We start from the raw sequence: 25,634 nt of genomic DNA on the forward strand, positions 1-25,634 counted from the left end.
CTTTATATTTAGCACAATATGGTGCCGTCGGCAAGTATCCAGCATTAGCCATAAGCTTGCAGTATGTTTCTTAACTAGCCCAAATACGGTCCAATCATCAAGATATACCTCTAAGAACTTACGTATAAATTACTTGAACACAGCTGCCACAACGCACGAGAATATCGCTGGCGCATTCTTTAGTCCAAAGGGAATCACTGTATACTGAAAACATCCCCATTCAGTAGCGAATGTTGTTTTACTCCTATCCTCTAGTGCAATCTTGATCTGGTAGTACCCCGATAAATCGTCCATAAAGGAGTAGGCTTCTTGTCCCCCAACATTTTCCAGGACTTCGTCTATAAATGGTGTTGGGAATGAATCGTTAACACATGCATTGTTGAGCTTCTTGAGATCCACATAGATGCATATTTCTCCCTTCTGTTTTTTCTCCTGTACAACCATAGGACTTACCCAATCGGATTCCTCTATTGGTTCAATGATTCCTACTGCAAGCATTTTATCCAATTCTTCGCAGAACTTTGCTTTATATTTTGGATTCAATAGATAGGGTAACTGCTTGACTGGCTTCGCATCTGGCTCCAGAGTTATCTTCATCATCCCCAGGTCACCGAGGATTCCTTTTAACTCCATGATTTTGGTAAGGAATAAATCTTGATATTCACAAAGTAACTCGACAACTTTATCCACCTTTGCATCATCCAAATAGTCCCTAAGTGTTGCATACTTCGGTTCCTCCTCTGTACCAATGTTCACTTGTTTCGTTTTCAGCAGCGTGGTGATGTCGGGGTCCTCAATTGCTGGTCCGCGCACCTCGTGACTCCCCTCTATTTCTAGAATATTGATGTTTCTGGGATCATCCTCATCATCTTCGACCTGTACGTTGTAACATTCAAGGGCCCAGCTCAACTGGTGCGACCAGTTTGGCTGCACTATTTCTTCCGGTTCCAATGGTACTTTGAAAATGGCGGCCTTTACTACTTGCAACGCATCGTCAACAGTTTCCATCCATTGGTCCTCAAATAAGAATGTTAATAAAAACCCTTCGCGTAAGATATCCCATTCGCCTGTACCATGTCGGAGCTCTGTTTTAGTGTACCAGTTCCTTGGGATGACATCCAGGGTATGATAAAATAAGTGTACCCACTCCAGTTGAGGCTCTTCTCCATAGGCTTGGGCCCATCTGGTAAGGTACATGCACGGGTCATCACATCCATCATATTTCTCAGTTATTCGTAGTTCTGGCTTCCCAAATCTTATTTGCATCATGCACCTACAACTGTGCCAATCTTCGAAGGTTCCTTCATGAGTTCCCCACCAATGCGCAGGTGTCGCACGCAATGCCCATTTTAACGCATCAAACCGTTGGTGCTCTGGTACTGCACTTTCAAACTTGGCTAGGAATTCATCTATTGCTGTCAGCCCATCATACATCGGCAATTCGTAATACTGAGCTCTTACGCAATACAACAACCTAGTCATCATATTGCAGTTTAACGTTGTTACTCCGTTCAACCGATTATGCCATCGCTCATCTTCCTCATTTGAATCTTCGGTGTAGGACTCTGCATGCTCCCACGATATTCTTCCTTCTACAGTTGGATTGACCCACTCTTGATTTCATGCAGTAATATTGTAGATAAAATCCAATTCATCATCAATTCCCTCGTCGCGCACGGGTTCAGTGTAACACGGTCCTTTAGCCGAGTCTAGCGGAATGACTACAGGGAGTGACTTCTTCTCAGATATCATTTTCCGCTTCTTAAAATTAATAACCCCATTCATATCGGTGGCTCAGTCTATCCCTAACAATGCAGGGCAAGGGCTACTTTCATCCACGATTTCTATTACCTCAAAATCCGTTTGGGTGCTCGTGCCTTCTATATCTATTGTAATTCCTTGCAGTCTTCCCATGGGCAGGATCTTCCGTTGGTTCACCATCCACAATTGAATAGGAGATCATTATAGTGAGGGCTTGCCCATGTGATCCCAAATCTATTTAGGTAGTACATTTGCATCTGATCCTAAGTCCAGAATGATATGATCCATCTCATAGTCACCAATCTATGTCTTAATAACATTTCCCATCCTGTACGCGAAGCATGTTTCCCTAATTTTCAGACCACATGAGGTTCACCTGACCCTGTGCACCTAGTTATCAACTCTTATAATCCTTTAACCACCCTATTGTCGTGAAGGAATTTCATGCATGTCTCTAAAAAGGTAGTTAGCATTGAGGGATCCCTTTTCGGCTTGGGTTGATCCTTACTATGACCTCTGTGAAGCTTTTCCTAGCTTCTAGACATGTCTCCTTGCGAACCCCTACGTCTTCCTTGGTTAGTTTCCCCTTATCCTCCCCTGTGGCTGTGCCACTTTTGAGCATCATGTTCACGTTAGGGTCTTCCTCGCACAGTTTGGACCTCTTCTTCTGGACATTCTGTGTCGCCATAGGTTGTGCTGCCCTTTTCTCATGAATCTGCGCTATCAGTGTGGGGCAATCTATCATTTCATGATCGAAATGTTCTCAGTAGGGCCACGATATTCTGGTTGGGTTGGTACAATATCCCGCGTAGTTCCCTGGTCCTCCACAGTTGTAGCAGATTAGCTACCCGTGGCCCCTTCCTAGCCCCATTCCTCCCCATCCTCATCCTCGCCCTTGGAACCCACTGTGCGTTATCGCCACGGCTGGATCCTAACCTCGTGCCTCAATCTACATCTTGTAGGCAGGGGTGCGATACATTAGTAATTCATAACTATGGTAGTCTCATTCATCGTGGCCCACAGATCTGCGAAAATTGAAAATAGCTGCTGGGGGGTCTGGGTAAACTTTTGCAGTAGATGACAGTTGTCCGTGTTGTGCTTTCGACCCACCTGACAGATTGTGCACTAGAGCGAGGGTACCGCACTTGGTCCCGCTTGTGCCTCTGGTCGCAACGGCATTGGTCCCCCGTGTGTCAAGTAGTTTGTGAATATTCGACAATGATCCTTATCGTGGCCCTGGCCTTTACACTTTATGCACCACACCTCCTCGCACACTTCTGGCTTGGTGCCTCTTCTTATTTTAGAATCTATGTTTCCAAGCATAGATTTTGTATTTGCAGGTGGATCTACTAAACTCCCAACCCAGGATCCTGTATTGGAGTCTCATGCAACCTCATCGCTATTTCTAATGCTTCAACCTAGGTCGAGATCTTCTGCTGTGACAACACTGTCCTCAGGTGTGGCACTAAAGACGCCACAAACCACGTGCGGTGCTATGCATCTATTAGCATCATGTTAGCCTCTCGGATCGTACTCTTTAGTCTCTGATCCAAATCCCAAATGGTTTCTCCTGGCAGCATCACGATCTCTTTGAATCCTATAATTGACTGCGTTTCGGATTTCAGCCGACTAAACTCTATTTTTAGTGCATCCCGAATCTCTGTTATTCCAGCATTGGGGTGATTGCTATAGTGCTTAATATACCAAGTCAGTGCGCGATCTTGTAGTGAACTTACCAAGGTAGCCTTTTTAATATTATCGTTCGTAACTCCGTGCGCTTCCCACACTGCCCTTACTATGAACCAAAACTGTTTAGATCTTCACTTCCTGCTCCTTTGAATACGGGCAACTTGATCGCGTTCGCCATGCTAAACTTCTAATTTGCGTGCAGGTGTACTAAGGCCACATACGAACTCATACCGCTTCTGATCTAATCAATCTTCAATCTCTTTCTTCGTAGGGTTCTGGAGGCCCCACATAACGGTTTTGGGGCTTAAAGCCTAGAAGTTAGGGTAATAATATTGTAAATCTCTTAAATGCATAGAGCGCGAAATGTAATAGGTCAAGTCAAGGGGTTGTTCGCACAAAAATAATATAGAATAATAGAAAGTGAGTCGGTCTTCCCATGGTCCGTAGACCATGGGAATGTATAAATAGAGCGAGGCTCTAAGGGTAGAAGGCAATTTTTGTTCTGGACTAGATCTGATGTATTATGGGTTGGTGAAAGTAATCAGAGTTTTGTGTTTGTAAGTTCGAGTCAAGGGTGTTAGTGGGTAGATAGAGGCTCCGCAGTTGTGTGCGCGAAGGCCTAATAGAGTTCGCAGCTGTGTGCGCGGACCCTTGCAGCTATGTGCGCAGGGAAGAAAGAAGGTTGTACTAGAAAGAAGATATTAATAAAGATAAGTTGTTTCTCAAATATCACGGTTTATGCATTTGTTATATGAATTTATATCCTTTTTGTGCACACTGGGTTTTATTGTTAAATGTTTTCTTAAAGACTGTAACAAGAAGATCAGATCTGTAATAAGTTCATTAATAAGAAAGTACACCCGCGCGGAAGCCCGATAATAGTATAGAGTGGCGCAAGGCCACAGAACGGTTCACAACCCCTCCAGACCACATCAAAACATCCCAAGGGTGTGGAAACCTGGTTCCAGCATCCTCCCCTGCTACCTCGGGTGAGACCTCAGTCCGCGCTCCGTGGGCTGTTGCCGAAAGGTATGATAGCTGCGGGATTTGTTTGGCTAATAACTCTTCCAAACCTGGGTCAAGTTCTAATAAGCTAACAAATGGTTCCATTGCCAGGACTGGGATCTGCCTAAGGGATGTTTTGATGTGGTATGGAGGGGTCGTGGACTGTTCTGTGGCCTTGTGCCACTCTATACCATTATCGGCTTCCACGCGGGTGTACTTTCTTGTTAATGAACTTATTACAGATCTGATCTTCTTGTTACAGTCTTTAAGTAAACATTTAACAATAAAACCCAATGTGCACAAAAAAGATATAAATTCATATAACAGATGCATAAACTGTGATATTTCAGAAACAACTTATCTTTATTAATATCTTCTTCCCAGTACAACGTTCTTTCTGCCCTGCGCACACAGTTGTGAACTCTATCAGGCCTCCGCGCACACAGCTGCGGAACCTCTATCTACCCACTAACACCCTTGACTTGAACTTACAAAAGCAAAACTCTAATTACTTTCACCAACCCATAATAAATCAGATTTAGTCTAGAACAAAAATTGCCTTCTACCCTTAGAGCCCCACTCTTTTTATACATTCTCATGGTCCGCGAAACATGGGCAGACCGACTCACTTTCTATTATTCTATATTATTTTTGGGCGGACAACTCTTTGACTCGACCTATTACATTTCACACTCTGCGCATTTCATAGATTTACAATATTATTACCCTAACTTCTAGGCTTTAAACCCCAAAACCGTTACATGGTGCCTCCACTACCCAATAGCTAGCATATGATATGTTAAGGTGTGGTGTGGTGGGGATTTTGGGGTAAAACCTCGCGAGCCCCTTTTTTTATATATTCAACATGGCACATTGCATTAAATGAAACACACACTTCCATATTTAACATGTATGATGGTTGGCACAATAGTTAGTTGTTGGGTTTGTTCATTAAGGTTGGGATTTGACCCCTGATAGTTATAACAATTTTTTTAAATAAAATAGATCCATTTGGCCAATTTCAGGGTGCCACTTGGTGCTTGGTGATTGGGCCACGTGGTGATCACTGGTTGGTTGACATCACTGCTATTGTGTGCCACTGGAGGTCAACATGTTGTGTTCTGCATGCTAACGTGCCATGTCACCACTTGCTAATTGTACCTTATAATTGGTTTGCCAAGTGGGAGTCTATGGGAACGCCATGTGGAACCTTGAGGGTCCTACCTGGACACATTTTTTGTTTATTGTTTGAGCCAAAAATTGCATGAGCATAACTTTGTCACATAGACTCGGATTGAGGTTCTTTTTACGGTGTTAAAATCATCTTGATGATATCTACAACTCGCTGCTATTTTTGCTAAGATTTGAGTACATAAAATTTTGAGCCTTTTTTGGATCCACCTAGATCGTTTCTCCCCTATGAGAATCTTTTGGGCCTCCAAAAGCCTTATCAATCAATAGGTAGTTTAGGGAACTGCTCCCTTACTTTCTCTTTTTCAATACATTGCACTTTTCTAGGATGCATTTCTTTGAAACCTACTTGAAGGTACGACACATATCCCCATCATGAAGTCTCCATTCTTTTGTCTAGGATGATGTTTTTAGGAGACTTGTCCAAGTATTCTAGAGTGACATCATCCACTGATGGAACTTGACCACTGTCCTCTAGATCCATTAACATGGTAGGTTCATAACGTTTCAATTTCTCTACATTGACAACAGAATACATTTGGATATAGGCTAGAAGATCAAGGGGATAAGAATTTGTTCCATTATTTTCTAAGATGGTGAATAGACCATATCTGATTGGTTTCAACTTCTTTCCTTCTTCCTATATCCTATCCTTGTTGATGTGAAGCCATACTCAGTCTCCAACCTGTAACTGATGACCAACTTTGTGTTTGTCATGTCAGGCCTTATACTATGCCTGACTCTTCTCCAAATTTTTCTACATTGCTTGACGAATCATACGGATTCATTGAATGAACTTGTGAGATCAGTCTTCATCACTTCATTTATTGGAATCGTCATCTATCCTAAAGACCAAATCCAAGGGCACTTTTGGGAAGTACCCAAAGCATGTCTCAAATGGTGAACTTTGAGTATAACAGTGCAAAGCCCTATTGTATGCATGTTAAAAATAATTATCTATTCATCCAACAACTTAGAATGCTTGCTACAATACCCTTAGAGAAAATGAACCACGATTATGTTGACAACCTTTGTTTTTTTGTCAATTTGTGGATGGAAATTCATACTCCTCTTTATCTTGGTGTCCATAATATTCCCCAAGATTATCCAAAAGTCTCCAAGGAATCAAGAATCTTGATCCAAGTCAATGGATGTGGGTTTTCCAAAGTGGATCCATACATGCTGAAAGAAAAGTTGAGTAGTCTACTTAGCAGTAATTTTCTTCTTACATGGCATCAAGACACATCTTTCTTTGAAACATTGTGATATGGTTGAATTTTTATGTTGTGTTCAACTGAGTCAGCACAAGATGAACCGTGTCTATCCATGGGGTAAGTGGGGACGCTGAAGTGATCTACAAAACAAATCAATACTTCCTGAAAGACCAAGGCCTTGTGTTGAAAATGAACCAAAATAGAGAAGTTGGTATTCAACAAGTGTGTTTCCAAGTGTTGCAGCGACTGCAACACCATCCAAAATTTTGGCTTGCATCCAAATTTCATAGCCCTCCTTGTTTTTTTCCTTTGATGGTTGCAAACACTTGAGCTCACCCCATGAGCTCTTGTGAAGTCTTTTCAACTTTTTTCTTGTTTGACCAACGGTTGTCTTTTGACATGTTGATTGCTTTGTTATGCTTGTGATCTTATTTTGGTGGGTTTGAAGGCCTACCTTTTTGTGTTTGGGTTGTATTCGCTATGCAGACATCCACCGTACTCACACACAAAGTTGTAAACAATGTCGTGCAAGTGTTGTTATGGTCGTCCGAAGGTCTTTCACAAGTGTTGCACTGCATAGTATCAGCCCTAAGTGATTGTTCTCTATTTCCTGGAACTGAACAGTGCTTGAGGTTGTCCTCCAGGTTAGTTATCCAGCACAATCCTAGATATGAGTAGCCTGTTTGCCTCCCAGAATTGCATAAAAACTGCCTCCTTGTCCAACTTAATTGCGCATTTCTCAAGCACAGTCATCAACCCTCCTCCTTGCCTGTCAAGAGCCTGCACTACTCTAATACCTGGGTATGAACTGTTCCTCAAATTTGCGCAGACATTCCCAATTAGTCATTTGCTGCCTTGCTTTGCACTATTCCCCAGAGTTGCGAAGAGCTTCCTAGATGACCCTTGCTGCCTTGCCTCCAGAAATTGCATAGACATGTCTGGAAGTTCCCCTGTTGACTATCCTGCACTGTTCCCAGAGAGCAGAACTAACCAGCAGAACCCTCTCTGTCTTCCCTCTGAAAATTGTGTAGAACTAGCCAACAATTCCCTTATAGTCTGTTCTGTCTTCCCTATGAAAATTGTGCAGAAGTTGCCTCCTTCAGGGTCCCGCTTTGCAACTGACACTGATGACTGTCATTGCGTAATCCTACCTCCCAATTATCACTGTGCAATTTTTCCCAAAAGTGCAGGTTGTCCTCTCGGAATGCCTCATTCCAGCCTTAGCTGCGCTCTGCGCTGTCTCAGTGAGTTGTCCTCCCTTCCTGTCACGCGGAACATGAGAACAGTGCATCATGTTATACTAGAAGGTTTTGAATTTGATGTCATCCCATCATGAGTGAATTGCAAGAATAGGTACATTGATAGATCATGGCGAGATGAAGAACAACATGAAGAAGTAGTGTGCAATATAGAAGAATTGCTTGCATCTGGACGGACATACCAAGAATATCAAGCAACAAGCAAATGGAACACATTCATTGAACCATGAAGCAAGACTGGGACCATCAGAGATCCTGTCAGACTATGCCATGCGGAGGAGAAGACAAAGCACACCAAGCGTATATCTATCACTCAACAGTGCAACAACTTGACATGGACACCACAGTCAACCAATACATGTCAGTAGTGTCATGTCGAGTTGTGTCATGAGCTGTCTCAGCCACATCACCACTATGGGCCATATCCGTTATAACTGAATGTAATGTAAAGTGAAAGTCCAATGGACACACACAAGAAGTTGAAGAGTCATGTCAGTTGAAAAGTCATGGAAGTTGAACAGTCACAATGGTAGTCCAAGGGTTACAAGGGTCAAGCATCACCCTTGGCTATATATACCCCTCCTATTGTATGAGAAAATGACTTTTCACCTTGGCTCCTCCCACATAGTCTTGAGAGTCTGTAGTCTGTTCTTTGAGGAGCGAGGAGTGGCTCTAATGTCCCACCATTGGGACTAGTGATTTATGCTATACAAATGTACGGTGTGAAAAATTACACAACCAAAAAGGTATAAAAATATGTATGCACTTCGTGAATTGTCAAAAGGCTATTTCAAATTTTTCATTTTAAGTCATTGAAGAGAAAAACATATGTTGGAAACACAAGTGTGTATAAGCTTCCCTTCCAATATTAATTTGTCATCTTGAATAATAATAATAAAAATATAATTTCCCTCTTTAACAAACAATACTACATTTTGTCATATATAATATAAAAATAAATTATACGTTAAACACTAAGTTAGATGTTGCGAACTAGAATCATTGTTAACTTTTTAACTTTTTAGAAATTTACAAAAACACGTATTTAATAAAATACAAATTTGACATGTTAAAGGAAAAATATTTTTTGAAAAAAATATGATTTAAAAAACAACACAATTCCCTAAATTAACTGCACATCTAAAATTATATATATATAATGTGTGAATTAATAAGAAAATGAATTAGTATATCATATGTTTATTATAAATTTTATGAAAAAAAATATATGAAAATGAATTTTGATCGCTTAGTTCTCTAGAACTAGGATCAATTTTTTAGCTGATTTGTCATAATTAATTAATGTTTTAGCATTTCATTAGTAACTTGTCTAAATTTATATGAATTTTAGATTTATCAAGCGACAAGAGTGATTAATTCTCTTTTCACTCTAAAAAAAGTTTACGTCTCAAGAGATTTGATCTCTCTTCATGCTTGCAATATCCATCTCTAAAAAAAAGTTTAGTCTCAAGAGATTTGATCTCTCTTCATGCTTGCAATATCCATCTCTAAAAAAAAATTTACGTCTCAAGAGATTTGATCTCTCTTCATGCTTGCAAGATCCACAATTAAGATGAATCTAGGTTGGTTTAATTATTAATTATAATTATTAATTTTATGTTTTTTATTTTATTTTTATGTAATTTGATTGAGTCAAAATGTTTTATTGATAATTATAATTATTATTTAATTTCATTTAATTTTTATATAATTTGACTAAGTCAGAATGTTAAATAGGACATCACATTACAACATCTCTACTATACTAGGATGGAGAGTGCCTCTTGTACAATCAATCTATCATAATTTAACATATTTTTTAATTAGTATATCATTATTAATTAATATTTCATTATCATGAAACTATTCTTTCAAATTTGAATTATCTCTAAATTTATTTACATCATAGTAATTAATATATGATTAATAAGTTAAGGTTGTTCATTAAGATTGTAATTGAGTTATTTTTATTTATTTTACTCTATTTTGAAATATTTGTTATTATAAATTAATTTGTTTAGATTTAAATAATTCAATAACTAGGTTTGAAAGTGCAAAAAGTACGTCTTTATATGGTAAAGAAGTCGGATATATTTGTTTTACAAGAAGGGTTATGAATTGGTTTAATGGAAAGTGCAAATTAGTTAAAAGGAGACACACAACTGACATTTTGTAGATGAAATAAAATTTTAATTGTGTGCAATAGGTGAAATAGGTGAAATAAATTTTGTGTAATAGGTGAAATAAGTTTTCATAAATTGCTATTATTTGTGTGTAATAAGTGTTTACACTTTGAAAGGTTGGAAATAATAGTATCGAAAAAGGAAACTAATAATTCTAATTCAAAAATGGCCGTATATAGATAATCACGGGTAGGGAAAGTGATAATGGCATCCACGTTTACTTGTTAGCATTTTTCAAGTATATTATATCATGAAAAAAAAATTAGGCTGTCTTAACCATCCACGAGATTAATTTAAACATAAATATTTTATTCTTAAATAAGAATTGCTATGTGTAATGAAAAATGCAATCAATTTAGAAAAATAAATATGACAAAGTCATATGTGATTTTTTGGTTTGAAGATATTATTTCAAAAAATGTATTGTTTTTCAATTTTGGTTACATAGGTTGCATGTCCTAAACTGTCAGGCCACGTAGTAACTCCTCAAGGCAAAATTGATTCGTATGTTTATTCCTTCAGGTTGGTCTCCATTATATACACGAGGGAGAGACTATTCACTTCATTTCCCGATGACTGTTCACATTATTTATTTATTTATATTATGTTCACCCAATCCTGATGATTAGGTGTCAACATTCCCCCCCTTAATCTGAAGGGATGTTGGTGAGTCTAAGCATCATTCTAAATCATTCAAGTTTTTCTCTTCTAAGCGCTTTGGTGAAGATGTCTAAAATTTGCTCATTAGTGGAACAATGACAGAGATGGATTGTTTTGGCCTCAACATGATGTCGAATCAGATGATATTTAGTATTGTTGTGCTTCGTTCTGTCATGGAAATTTGGGTTGTTGGCCAAATTTATTGCAGAGGTATTTTCAATCATGAGTGGAGTTGATTTTACTTGTTTTACTTGCAAATCTTCCAGAATTTTCCTAAGCCACATAATTTCTTTTATTGCTTCAGCTGTTGCCACATATTCTGCTTCTGTTGTGGAATCTGCTGGTACTGATTGTTTGTGTGATCTCCAGGAGACAGCTCCTGATCCAAGACTCATAGCATATCCTGAAGTAGATACCCCAGTTTCTTTGTCTCCATCGAAGTCTAAATCAGAGTATCCAATCAAGCTAAAGTCGTCCACCTATGTATACTTGATTCCAAAGTCTTGAGTTCCCTTCAAGTACCTTAGAACTCTTTTTGCAACAAACCAATGTCCCTCACAAGGCTTTTGAATAAACTGGAGAGGATTCCAACAACAAACGAAATGTCTGGTCTGGTAGTAGTTAGGTAGTTGAGACTTCCTACAAGCTGTCTATACTTTTTTGCATCCTCAAATTCTTTTCCTTCAATAGATGTGAGCTTTAAGTTTTGTTCCATTGGAGTACTAAGAGGATTGCATTCTATCATGCCAAACCTGTTCAACAGATCTCCAATGTATATCTTTTGAGAAAGAAATATGGACTTCGGATGTTGGGTTACTTCAATACCAAGATAGTAATGAACATAGCCCAAATCAATCATTTCAAAACTTTTCCCCAATTCCTTCTTTATGGATGCAATGTAGCTTTCATTGTTCCCTGTCATTAAAAGATCATCTACATATACCACAAGATATACAACTATTTTGCCAAATTTCTTGACAAATAAAGTTGCATCATCAAGATCATAATGTTTGAAATTGAGTTTCAGAAGATGCTCAGTTAGTTTTTCATACTAGGCTCACGGTGCTTGTTTAAGGCCATATAAAGACTTCACCAATTTTCATACTTTATATTCATGTACTTTCACAGCACATCCTTCAGGCTGGGACATAAAAAAAATTCTCTTTTAGATCTCCATTCAAGAAAGCAATTTTTACATCCATTTGATGGACTTTCCAACCATTATGAGCTGCTAGGGCAAAGAGTGTCCGGATGGTAGCCCATTTTTCTATGGGGGAAAAAGTCTCCTCATAATCGACCCCTTCCTTTTGTGCAAAACCTTTTTCCACAAGCCTAGCTTTGTGCTTGTCAAGTGAGCCATCAACTTTAAACTTGTTCTTGTAGACCCACTTGCAACCAATTGGTTTGGTTCCTGATGGAGGATCAACCAGCTTCCAAGTGCCATTCTTTATGAGAGCATCATACTCCTTTTGCATTGCTTCTTTCCATTCATCATGAGAAGCAACTTCTTTGAAGGAAGTTGGTTCAAAATCTGTAGACAAGTTCAATTCACAATCATAAGAAACATCGATATCAACAGGTGAATTAGAGTCATCTACATCACCTTCATTTTTCCGGTTTGAATTTCTAGTTCCTGTCTTTCCAACCTCATTAGGATGAACGCTTTCAAGTGCCTTTGTCAGCCACTTTGGGGGACCTTTCTCAGATGGTCCAGGCTGCTCCGTTGATTGAGTTGGGACTGAATCAAGATTGAGTCTCCCAATTATATCAATCAAATCACTTAAAGCATCATCTGTTGTTGGAGTTTCATGCGGGGGAGAGTGTTCTTCAGAAGAATATTCCACATGTTGATCTAGTATAGGAACCCCCCTTCAAGATGTGGAATCTGATTATTGAATTCTTGAAATGATTTTGCTTTTGCGAATCTATCCAAGCAATTAAGCTGCCGCTCAACAACATTGTCAGTTTTGGATGATTCAAGAAAAATTACATCTCTAGATACAACAAACTTTTTATTTACTTCATCATAGAGACGATATGCTTTGGATGTGTTTGAATACCCTAGGAAGATACACTTACAACTTCTAGCACCAAGTTTGTTTCTATGTACCTTTGGTATCAAGGCATAACAACTGGAATCAAATACCCTGAGATGCTTTATCGAAGGAACATGTACATACCACATTTTAATGGAGTCTTGTTTCTAATAGCATTAGATGGAATCTATTCTTTATATATGTAGCACATATAACAGCATGAGCCCAAAACATTATCTTTACATTTTTGAAGAAGAACATGGATCGTACCATATTTAAGATTGTCCTATTCATTCTTTCAACGACACCATTCTGTTGGGGATTATAAGGCACAGCTATTTGATGTTTGATCCCATGTTGGAGAAGATAGTTTTCAAATTAATTTGATGTGTATTCTTTTCCATTATTAGTGCGAATAGACCCAATATGAGATTGTGCATCATTTTCAATCCATTTATGAAAGTTCTTGAGTGTTTGAAAAACATCAGATTTGTTTTTCAATAAATAAACCCAACACATTCTGGTGTAGTCATCAATAAATGTCATCATATATTTATTTCAATTTGTAGAAGGAATAGGCATTGGACCACATAAATCTGAATGAATGAGTTCAAGTTTTCTATGTGCTCTTGAATGTGAATCATGAAAAGACTGTTTGCTATGCTTTCCTAGAATACAAGCATCACATTGCTTAAATTTCCTAGGAATTGTAGGCAAACCAGCAACACCATTTTTCTTCAACAAGCGGAGGCTGTGATAGTTCAAATGTCCAAATCTAGCATGCCATAATAAACTTGATGAAAGTGTACCTTCTTCACAATGAGAGTTGTATGAGAAATGTTGTGTACAAGCAGAGGTACCTTGCAGCTTGATAAGCCTTTCTTCTTCTATTCCCCTCATGACAAGTGAGTGGTCAGATGCTTGTCTCACCTCAAGCTTGCCATCAAACATATGAATGGAGTGACCTTGATGGCAGATGTGAACTAAGGACAACAAGTTTCTCTTCGGCTGTGGGAGATATAGAACATGGTGCAGAAGAAATTCTGGAAGACTAGGCAATTTAAGCCTGATTGTGCCAAGCCCTGATGGCTTGATTTTTGATTGATATGAAAAGTATACTGCTCCATCAACATTGTCAGTAAATTCTTCAAAAAAATCTTTTCTATGAGTCATGTGGCAAGTTGCTCCTGATTCAAGCAACCAATCATTTTTCCAAGAAGCAAGTGAAGCATTAAATAAATCTTCATTTACTCCAATATTACATTGTGCCACAACATAGTGAGCAGATTCAGGTGCTTTACCTTTGCCTGTATCATCAGTTTTACCTTTCTGTTGGTTTCTTTGTTGCTCAATTTTGTCCCATGGTAACTTGCATGTAGAGGCATCATGTGATCCATTTCTCTTGTAGCGTATGCAGTGCAAATCTGCCTTTTCTCCTTGAGAGTGTCTGCCCCCCCTGCCTTTGAAATATCTTCCTCTTCCTCTTCAACCACCTCTTCCTCTTGAAGAATCTTGAGCAGGATGCTTTTCTTTATGAGCAAGGCACACAACCTCTTCAGAAGATTCAGGGGCTTTTTTCTTTCCAAAAGCTTTCTATCTTTCAACAAACTTTTTCACAAGAGAGTCAAAGGTGATATCTTTGAGATTTCCATTTGCTGCAATGACTCAAGATAATTGGAGTAAGTAGGGTAAAGTGCCTTGAGAAAAGCGATACGAGGAATATCCACTTCAACCTTAGTGGATTTGATATCATGCATTATAGAATTTACTTCAGATGCAAGAGCAAGAGGATCATTATTTTGCAGTTCAAGAGTGAAGAGTTTAATCATGAGTTGAACAACCTCAAGTGCAGAATGAGAGTCATAGAGTTCTTTCAGCTTTTGTAAGGCTTCAAAAGCAGTTGAAAATGGTGAAATATGGCGACTCACCTCTTCATTTATAGATGTTGCGATTAATGCATAAGCTTTGCTATTCTTGTTTTCCCAAATGATGAGCTCTTTGTCTGATGTAGGCTGTTCTGGCTCTTTGTCTCCGTCTCCAACACACACTCCTTTCCACAACTCATTGAAAATGAGAGTGTGCTTTAACATCCGGGACCACTCAGGATAGTTCTCTTTGCTAGTGAGAACTATTCCCATAATAGATATGATTGAATGCATACTGTAAAAATACTTCCGCTGATAGAAAAATACTTCTGCCAATATACAGTAAAATTGTACTTCTGGTGGTAATTTAAAAAAAAATTACAATTCAAAGGGGAATTCTCTCCATATAGGACTTTGTACTATCTTCGTATTTAATGAAAATATAAAACATTTCCCAAAGAAATATTCAGATCATGTATGCAGTCTCAAAAAAATTTCAAATCTCTTCCTCATCAATTTTTTTTTTTTAATAGGTTCAGACTTTCACTTTTCCTCAATGACACAAAATATTTGAAAACCTATGTTCAGAGTTCCACTTACTACCAAAACAAAAATAATTGAAATTTTGTGTACAGTTGTGCGTACTCCGCTCCATAAAGAAAATTCCACATCATATTACACACAGGCAACGTAAATCATATTACAGGCAACATTCAACATATGGGTGGACAAAACTGTGTAATATGTAATACCAACAATAAAATGGCGGTAAAGATAAACAGTTGTAATGGCGGTTTTACATATTACAACCCAGCAATATCATAAACAAAACACTGTTTCCTCCTGTGCAGAGCGTATTCATACCAGATAGTTCAGTCTTACAATAGAAGCTTGAAGGAATGGCGCCACATATCAGTGGTATACAGCATGAGACCATAGTATTCACAACGTTTCATGCCACAAGCCAAATGTTCTAAAAATGACGGCGATATCAGATCTGTTGAATTCAAATAGTTTTGCAACATATTGCTTGAACAAGTCACCAAACGTGGTATGAAACAAGTGGTCCTCCACGCAGCCGCATGTATGGTGGTCTTATTGGAGCAGCGCCATCACGTTTCATGCACCATTCACTTAGCAGCGTTCCACTCACGTAGGTATGCCATTCACTCAGCAGTGCTCCCTCAAACTTCAACAGTACACTCTTCGCATCTGCATTCCTCCACGCTCATACCTAGACTATGGCACGAGCTTGAAAATTCAAGGGTAGTAGACTGTATAGACATGGGCGCAAGATTTCAGCCGAGGACATTCAATCATGTGGAGAACGCCTTTTTTCAAAAACGCCCTCTGCACTAGAATGTTGTTGCCAGGTCAGAGGTGTCAATTCTGAAATATGGACAGAACAGGAAAATAGGCAGAAAATGGAGTTACAAGGGCATGAGTACTAAAATTAGGACTGGCTCTGATATCATGTCAGACCAAGCAATAACTCCTCAAGGCAAAATTGATTCGTATGTTTATTCCTTCAGGTTGGTCTCCATTATATACATGAGGGAGAGACTGTTCACTTCATCTACCGATGATTGTTCACATTACTTATTTTTTTTATTTATATTATGTTCACCCAATCCTGATGATTAGGTGTCAACATAAACTGTGGAAGGAAGGCACATCAGAAATTGTTATTTATAGTTGTTCAATATTATGTAAAGTCTGAATTGTTAGAAAAATATGAATATAGGAATCTCTTCATACATGATGTTAAAAAAATAAGTATATATCTATTTATATGAATGTTCAACTTGAGGGTTAAAAACAATCTATTATATATCTTTACATGCTTTAGAGCACTCATAAGAATATAATATGGACAACCCTTCATACATGATGTTCAAAAACATCGCATATGTCTAATTATATGAATGTTCAACAATTCAATGTCGTAGTAAGGATAGAAAACAATTTGTTGGATAATTTTGTATGGTTTAGAGCAATCATGTAAATAAATGTCATGTTAAGCAGTTTAGGTTAAAGATATAACTAATTATTTAAATAATTATGATGAATTATGCTACATAAATATATTTTTGGGATTATTTTTGAACAACCTTAATGAAAATAATATAAATCACAAAAAATGAAAATGCAAATATCACAAAAAATGAAGATGCAAATTTGGTAGTGTTTCTAGATCTATAGGATAATTAATCCTTTAAGTTGGATCCCTACTATAATTCGTAAGTTTTAATGTTCATAGCTATGTAAACCTAAAGATAGAATGCCCAATTTGTAAATATTAAAATGTATGAGATGGAGTCTAATAGGTTAAGGGCAAGTCCATTAATTTCAATTGTACTTTCTAGCAAGCTATGCATGCAAAAATGACCTATGTGCAACCTCAATTGAGGTTTTAGGCCCTCAATCAAGGTTTCAAACCTCAATCAAGGGATTAAATCCTTAACCAAGAGTTTCAAATAATAAAAAAAAACCACTTATGTCAAAAATACCTTAATCAAAGATTTAAAATATCGTAATTGATTTATTTCAAACTCCTTAATGAGGGGCTTAAAAGTAAAAAATTATTCCTTATTTTTGTAGGTTTTTATGGTGCTACAACTTCCCATAGATGAAACCCCTTCATCTCTTCCATGGAAAGTGGTATACTTAGTGCTTATACATTTTTCATTGAATCCACTAACAATTGCTTTTCCCAAGTAGTTAAGAACCCTAACGAAAATGTGTATCTGAAAAATTTACACAACCAAAAAGCATAAAAATATACATGCACTCCATGGATTGTCAAAAGGTTATTTCCAATTTTTCATTTTAAGTAATTAAAGAGAAAAACATAGGTTGGAAACTCAAGTGTGTATAAGCTTCCCTTCTAATATTAATTTGTCACCTTGAAAAATAATAATAAAAATTAATTTTCCAATTAAAAAACAATACTACATTTTGTCTTATATAATATAAAATAAAATTATACATTAAACACCAAGTTAGATGTTGGGAACCAGAGTCATGGTTAACTTTTTAGAAATTTGCAAGAACACACATTTAATAAAATGCAAATTTGACCAGTTAAAAGAATTTTTTTTTTTTTTTGAAAAAAATATGGTTTAAAAAACAACACAATTCCCTCATAAAAATAATTAATTATAATTAACTGCACATTTAAAATAACTAAAAAGAAGTGTGAATTAATGGGAAAATGAATTATTATATCATATTTCTATTATAAATTTTATGAAAAAAAATATATATGAAAATGAATTTTGATCGCTTAGTTTTCTAGAACTAGGATCAATTATTTAGCTAATTTGTCATAATTAATTAATGTTTTAGCATTTCATTAGTATTCTACCTAAATTTATATGAATTTTGGATCTACCAAAAGCCAAGAGTGATTAAGTCTCTTTTCACTCTAAAAAAATGTTTACATATCAAAAGATTTGATCTCTCTTGAAGCTTGCAAGATCCATAGTTAAGATGAATCTAAGTTGGTTTAATTATTAATTATAATGTTAAATATAATTATTAATTTTATATTTTATATTTTATTTTTATGTAATTTAACTGACTCAAAATGTTTCATTGATAATTATAACTATTAATTATTTAATTTTATTTTTTATGTAATTTAACCAAGTCAAAATGTTAAATAAGACATTACATTACAACATCTCTACCACACTGGAATGGAGAGTACCTCTGGTGAAATCAATCTATCATAATTTACCATATTTATTTTAATTAATATATCATTATTAACCAATATTTCATTATGATGGAGTTATTTTTTCAAATTTGAGTTATCTCTAAATTTATTTATATCATAGTAATTAATATATGATTAATAAGTTAATGTTATTCATTAAGATTTTGTTGATACATTGGTAATAGAGTTATTTTTATTCATTTTATTTTATTTTGAAATATTTGTTGTTGTAAATTAATTTGTTTAGATTGCATTAAATCGGTAATTAGCTTTGAAAGTGTAAAAAGTATCTCTTTATATTGTAAACCAACATAGATCCATCTTAAGTACGAATGTAACATGAGCTGAAAGGGATCAAATTTCTTCACATCCAAACTTCTTTAGAGTGCAAAATACAATGTGTTTTTTTTTCATTGTTGAAATTGTATTTGTGAAGGCCAAATAGAGTATATATATGACCAAATAAATGTTTTAACCATAAAAACTTAATTTTTTCATAATATATACATAATTATTAAAAAATGATATGTAATTGACATTAAAACATTTTAATAACATGTACATTGAGACATTTTATCACACAAATTAAAATGGTTTTTTATTATTAATATATTTTTAAGTATATGTGAATATTAATTCATATTAAAATATTTTATTGATAACCTACATTGAATATTTTTTATATACAACATTAAAATATTTTATTTTAACAATTTTTTTGGATATATAGATATATATGAAGTTGATATCAACCTAAATTATTTAACATTGATCTTCAAATAGTTTATTTAAATTTCTTGTTGAAATATTTTTTGGAAAGTATAAGATTTAAACATCTTACTCACACATTTTTTTACTTCTAATTACTTTACAACATATTCATTTTTTTTATTATAGCCTACATTATTTTTCTATTTAAAACCTAATTTTTATTTTTTATTTTTCTTTTAAAGCGGATGGACAAACAAACTTACACATCCCTTCACACTGGACTGTAGAATAAGCCTCTCAGATTAACATATTAGATATATTTGCTTTATAAAAATAATTATAAATTGATTTAATGAAAAAATAAAAATTAATTAAAAAGAAACAAATAAGTAACATTTTATATGTGAAATAAATTTTCCTAAACTGTTATTAATTGTATATAATAAGTATTTACATTTTGAAAAGTTGGAAATAAGAAAATCGAAAAAGGAAACTAATAATTCTAATTACAAAATGGCCATATAAACATCATCACGGTAGGGAAAGTGATAATGGCATCCACATTTACCTATTAGCATTTTTCAAGTATATTATATCATGCAAAAAAGAATTACGTTGTCTTAACCATCCATGAGATTAATCTTAAAAGAAATATTTTATTCTTAAATAAGAATTGCTGAGTAATGAAAAACATTTCTAATGCGATTAATTTAGAAAAGTAGATATGGCATTGTGATATGTGATTCTTTTGGTTTGAAGACATTATTTTAGAAAATGTGTTGTTTTTTATTTTGGTTACATGGGAAAGTTGCATGTTCTAAACTGTTGAAGGAATAAATGTGAGAAATTGTTATTTATAGTTGTTCAATATTATGTAAAGCATGACTTGTTATAGAAATATGAATATAGGAATCTTTTCTTATATGATGTTAAAAAAATAAGCATATGCTTGATTATATGAATGTTTAACAATGCAATATCGTAGTGAGATTAGAAAACAATTTATTGGATAACTTTTTATGTTTTAGAGTATTCATGTAAATAATGTTTTTTGGTTTATGTTAAGTGTTCAAGAACAAAGATATAACTAATTATTTAATGAATTAGCATGAATTATGTAACATAAAAATACTTTTTGGATTATATTGGAACAACTACATAAATCACAAAAAATAAGATGCAAATATCACAAAAAAATGAAAATGTAAATTTGGTAGTGTTGTTAGATCTATAGGATAATTAATCCTTCAAGTTGGTTCCTTACTCCAATTTGTAAGTTTCAATGTTCATAGCTATGTAACTGTAAAAATAGATTGTGCAATTTGTAAATATCAAAATGTATGAGATGGAGTCTAATAGGTTAAGGGTGAGTCCGTTAATTTCAATTGCACTTTCTAGCAAGCTAAGCATGCAAAAATGACCTATGTGCAACCTTATTTGAGGTTTTAAGCCCTCAATCAAGTATTGTAACCTCAATCAAGGGCTTAAATCATTAATCAAGAATTTCAAATAAAAAATGAACCACTTATGTCAAAAATACCTTAATCAAGGATTTAAAATCCCGTAATTGATTTATTTCCAATTCCTTAATCAAGGACTTAAAAGTTAAGAATTCTTCCTTATTTTTGTAGGTTTTTATGGTGCTACAACTTCCAATAAATGAAACCCATTCATCTCTTCCATGGAAGGTGGTAGACTTGGTGCTTGTACATTTTTCATTAAATCCACTAACAATTTTTTTTCCCAAGTAATTAAAGGCCCTAGAGAAAGTGTGTATCTAAAAAATTACACAACCAAAAAATTTATAAAGATATGTATGCACTCCATGGATTTTCAAAAGTGTATTTCCAGTTTTTCATTTTAAGTATTTGAAGAGAAAAACATATATTGGAAATGAACATGTATAAACTTCCCTTCCAATATTAATATGTCATCTTAAAAAAGAATAATCTCAGTTAAAAAAAAAACATTGCCACATTTTATCATATATATAAAAGAAAATTATACATTGAACACTAAGTTAGATGTTAGGAACAAGAGTCATTTTTTAACTTTTTATAAATTTGCAAGGACACATTTAATAAAATGCCAATTTGACATGTTAAAAGAAATATTATTAAAAAAATATCATTTAAAAAACAATGCAATTCAAAAGGATTCATCTTGAATTGTCTTGTTAATTTTTTCTATTTGTGTGCATCATTTCAAATGTGAAAAGAACCATAACAATTTTCCTTTTAAAGGATACAATTATTTTCCGTATCTCTAATTGTTGTAAGCTTTGGATCCATGCATCTGATGTTGCAACAAGAGAGTCCATGTGAATATGGTTAATTTCCTTGTTAATGTGTTCTTATAAGCAACCCTTTCTACATACAACTTCTTGTTGTGAAGCTAAATTCATGAAAAATGAATATAGGACTAGATGTTGAGCATATTTGAGATTATTGAATTTCCACAAGGGAAAAAGGATTAGTTCATCTAGATAATAACATAATCAAGGAGGCTTATAAGTATCCCATTGAGAGAAACACCTTTAAACTAATTGATTCAAAATTTGTTCACTTTACAGAAAACTCGATGTGTTTATATGGTGAACCTTCTAATGGTGAATTGTTGGGAAAATTTAGTGCATGCTATATATTCATTAACTATGGTTAAGGAACTATAAAAAATTTAGACAAAATAATAAAGACAACCATTATATTTATTCATAATTACTAGTAATTTCTAACTTGATGTAAATTGTAGATGGCATGAGAAAAATGTTGTCTTTCTCAATGTAAATTTCCTTCCAATGCACGTGCCTTCATTTCTAAATGTCAATTTCCCTTAAGGGGTACACTTGGAACAACTTCATTTAAAAGAAAAAAAAATTCTAACATCATACGTAAGTTACAAATTAGCATCTAATCTGAAATATTAAACTCAATCACACCATAAATGACTTCATTGAGTGCCACTTATTAGTGTTGGCACATACATATAAAAAGTAGGAATTTACGATAATTCCATTGTTTTGGATCAATCTACTCTACCATTCTAACCACTGAGACTATTATACCTACTCTAAGGGGAGTGTGGCCCTATTATTGTTATTTTGTGGATCCCAAGTGGATCTACATGCATATACTCTGAATCTCCTTGTATTTCCTTGGGAATGATTAAAGCTTTGGTGCAAGAAGTGTGAAGATAGGTTCCTTGGTGTGAGGTTTGGAGGGTATCTAGAGACTCCTAAGGGTAGTTGGAAACCATAAGGACACAAGGCTTTGAGACTCTCTAGTCAGCCTATGTTTAAGCCCTAGAAGGGTAGTGACACATCCTAATAGAATATGGGTGCAAAGAAGGGGGTGCACTACCTTGGGTTGTGTAGGTTGATGGGAGACAAGAGACTATAAGTTGGAATCTGTCAAAATTTGGTACCTTGGCATGTTACCTTCTTGGCAGTAATTGTGGTCCATTGTTGGATCCACAAAGCCCTTTCCCTCTGTGGAGTTATAACCCCAAACATGAAAAATTAGAATATAAAATTATTTTAATTTAAATATCGCCAAAATTTTATATAGAATAATATAAAAGAATCATAAATCTAAATATTTTTATAAAAGTATGATCAAACATTTTACGTTTTGCATATTAGGCACTATAAGAGTCGCCAAGGTGTCTAAACTTTAAGCTAAACTCCAATCCTTAAAATTTTACATGACCCCAAATTGGGTTTGACCCACTACTGAGTGTATTGGATCAATGTGGTTTACAGTTGATAAATATGTTTGAGGTATCTGACTAGTCAATTCCATTTCTAAATGATAAATTTTCTAATTGATTCTTATTTTTCTTCAATTGTGTTATTTTATACATATGATTATTGCTATGTTTATAGCACATATTTATATTATTATTCTAGTATCATGGTAGCATGCATTAGGTATGTATAGAAGAGAATAATTAAGGTACCATGAGTACTTGGATGAAGAAATTAGATCTAGTATGGTGTCCAAGATATGGGAACATTGAAAATAAAAGGATTATTATGGAAGTTTGGTGGGCATAATTATCCATGGTAATAAAACAATTGTAAGCCAACTTAAAGAAATTTTATTTTTATTTTTATTTTTTTTTTATTATTTTTATTTGTGGAGGTAGTAAGGAAACCAAATGGGAAACTAGGGATGTTAAATAATGGTATTAGAGTTATATGGGCTAGAATTTAGCATGCATGGGGAAAATATGTAGGTCACATATGAGATGCTTAATGAAAATTGTCAAGGGCATAATTTGAAGGACGTGTTTGGATTCATAGATTATGGGTTGGATTAGCCCAACTATAGTTGAATACAATAACAAGTGAGCCTTAAATGCATAAATTGGTAGTATTGAGGCCAAATTGTGAAGTTACAAAATTAGCCATGGGATAATTTTTTTGAATTTAGAGGGAATACACAAATTCTAGGTAAAATTTGACTCATAAATGACTCATAATGATTCAAATATGTTAAATCTATTTGTATAGAAATCAAGTTGAAAATTACAAGATTGAAATTAATAAAGAAAAAGATGTATTTTAGGATATTAAATTTCAAATTTCATGGTGATGAAAAGATTCTAGAAAAATAGGGAATTAACTAATGGTGGAAAATTTGTGAAAATTTGAAATTTGATATTAGTGACGTCAATAATGAGGTGGGACAACCAAGAGGTAGCTAAAGTAAATTAGTGGAGGAGGATAATTAGTTCCATGAGATTAATTTGGAATGAAGAGACCTTATTATTGATTGAGCACATCTAAGCCTGAATTCAATCTAAGTCGTAATATTGAATAAATTTGCACCATTAGATATTTTAGAAGAAAAATTGAGCATTATAAAGTGAATATATTTAATCCAAAAACTAATATAAGTTTTCATATTGCAATCATCTACTGTTACCATATTGTTCAAAGTAAGGTTAATGTATTATCCAATTGTAATAGCCCTGGTCAAAATTCCATGTAATAAAGTTAATAAAGGCAAAATAATAACCAAGGTGATGGGACATGTATTCCAAGATAAATGTTGGGAAAAACATCTTAGTGTGGGTGTTCATTTAGTTTATTATAGCTAAGAAATTGGCAAAGGAAATGGAAAAGGCTTTGGAAAGACATGAGATATTAATTGATATTTTATTTATGAAAATAGTGGAAATTAGGAGAAAAGGAAGGTGAAAGGTCATAGGTTGCATGTGAGGAGGAAAATGAAGGAAAAATAATGAAATTGAAGAAAATAGATACCTCATTAATAAAAACGATTACGAGGATCAATTGGTACCTTTTGTCAATTCATTTTTGGAGCTCTCTCTCTCACTCTTCAACACTTATAGTTTTTTGGGAGCACTTTTGCTTTGGATCAAGGAAAGAAAAGAAGGAAAAGAGGAAGCAAACATGAAGCAAGGAATAGTAGGATCAAGCAACTACAACAATATTATTTACATGTATCAATTTTCATGTGTGATTTATTTTCTAGATTTGGCATGCATGTGTATATTTGGTTATCTTGTTGTCATTGTCATGGATTTTTCCAGGTGTGGCAATGTTCTTCAGCCTTTCCTTGCCATTTCCAGATAGCCATGGTGTGATGGGTTCTCCTGTATTTGGTTGAGCTATATTTCTGGATGGTTTCGAAATTGAGTGAGGTGGTCTCTAAAAGAAAGAATAAATCATATAGGAATCACTGAACCAAACTAGGATTTCAGTAAAGCCATATTTTGTGCACCTCGGTGGGGCTAGGAATACTCGATCGTTGTATGGTGGGATGGACGGTAAATCCTAGAGGCACGTGCCATTGATAAAGCCTAGGAATCCTTGGCTAGTGAATGGCAAGATATATGGTAAAGCCTGGATGGTGGAGTCTTGATTAGGCCTAGGAATCCTCGACCATTGTATGGTAGGGTATATGGTAAATCCTAGAGACTAGGAGATAAGAAAATTCCTCATGGTGTAGGTGGAGAAATACAGTGGCATCCATGCTTATTTAGGGTCTACTAATCCAGTGGTGATTGTGGTAAAGCCTGAGGAAACCTTATTTGGTTTGGTTTTGAGTCCCACATTCATGCTTGGAATATGGCATGGGGATGATTGGTTGAAAGAAAGAATTAGTTCAGCAAATCTATGGTCGGGTGGTTCGTGGAAGTCCCATACCTGGTTGGCTTTTGCGTTCATTAATAAGAGCTCTTTCTCCTTGGTATACCATGTGTAAATGTACTGGATTATATGTAGATTTTATGGTTGTTATATCCTTGTATTTCTTTTTGTTATATGATGGTTATGAGTATGTTTTATGACAAACTTCATGTATGGCTTCC

Source organism: Pinus tabuliformis, chromosome 5_2, assembly GCF_031772625.1.
Source record: "Pinus tabuliformis cultivar Carrire ecotype Pingquan chromosome 5_2, CPIR1, whole genome shotgun sequence".
Taxonomy (NCBI): Eukaryota; Viridiplantae; Streptophyta; class Pinopsida; order Pinales; family Pinaceae; genus Pinus; species Pinus tabuliformis.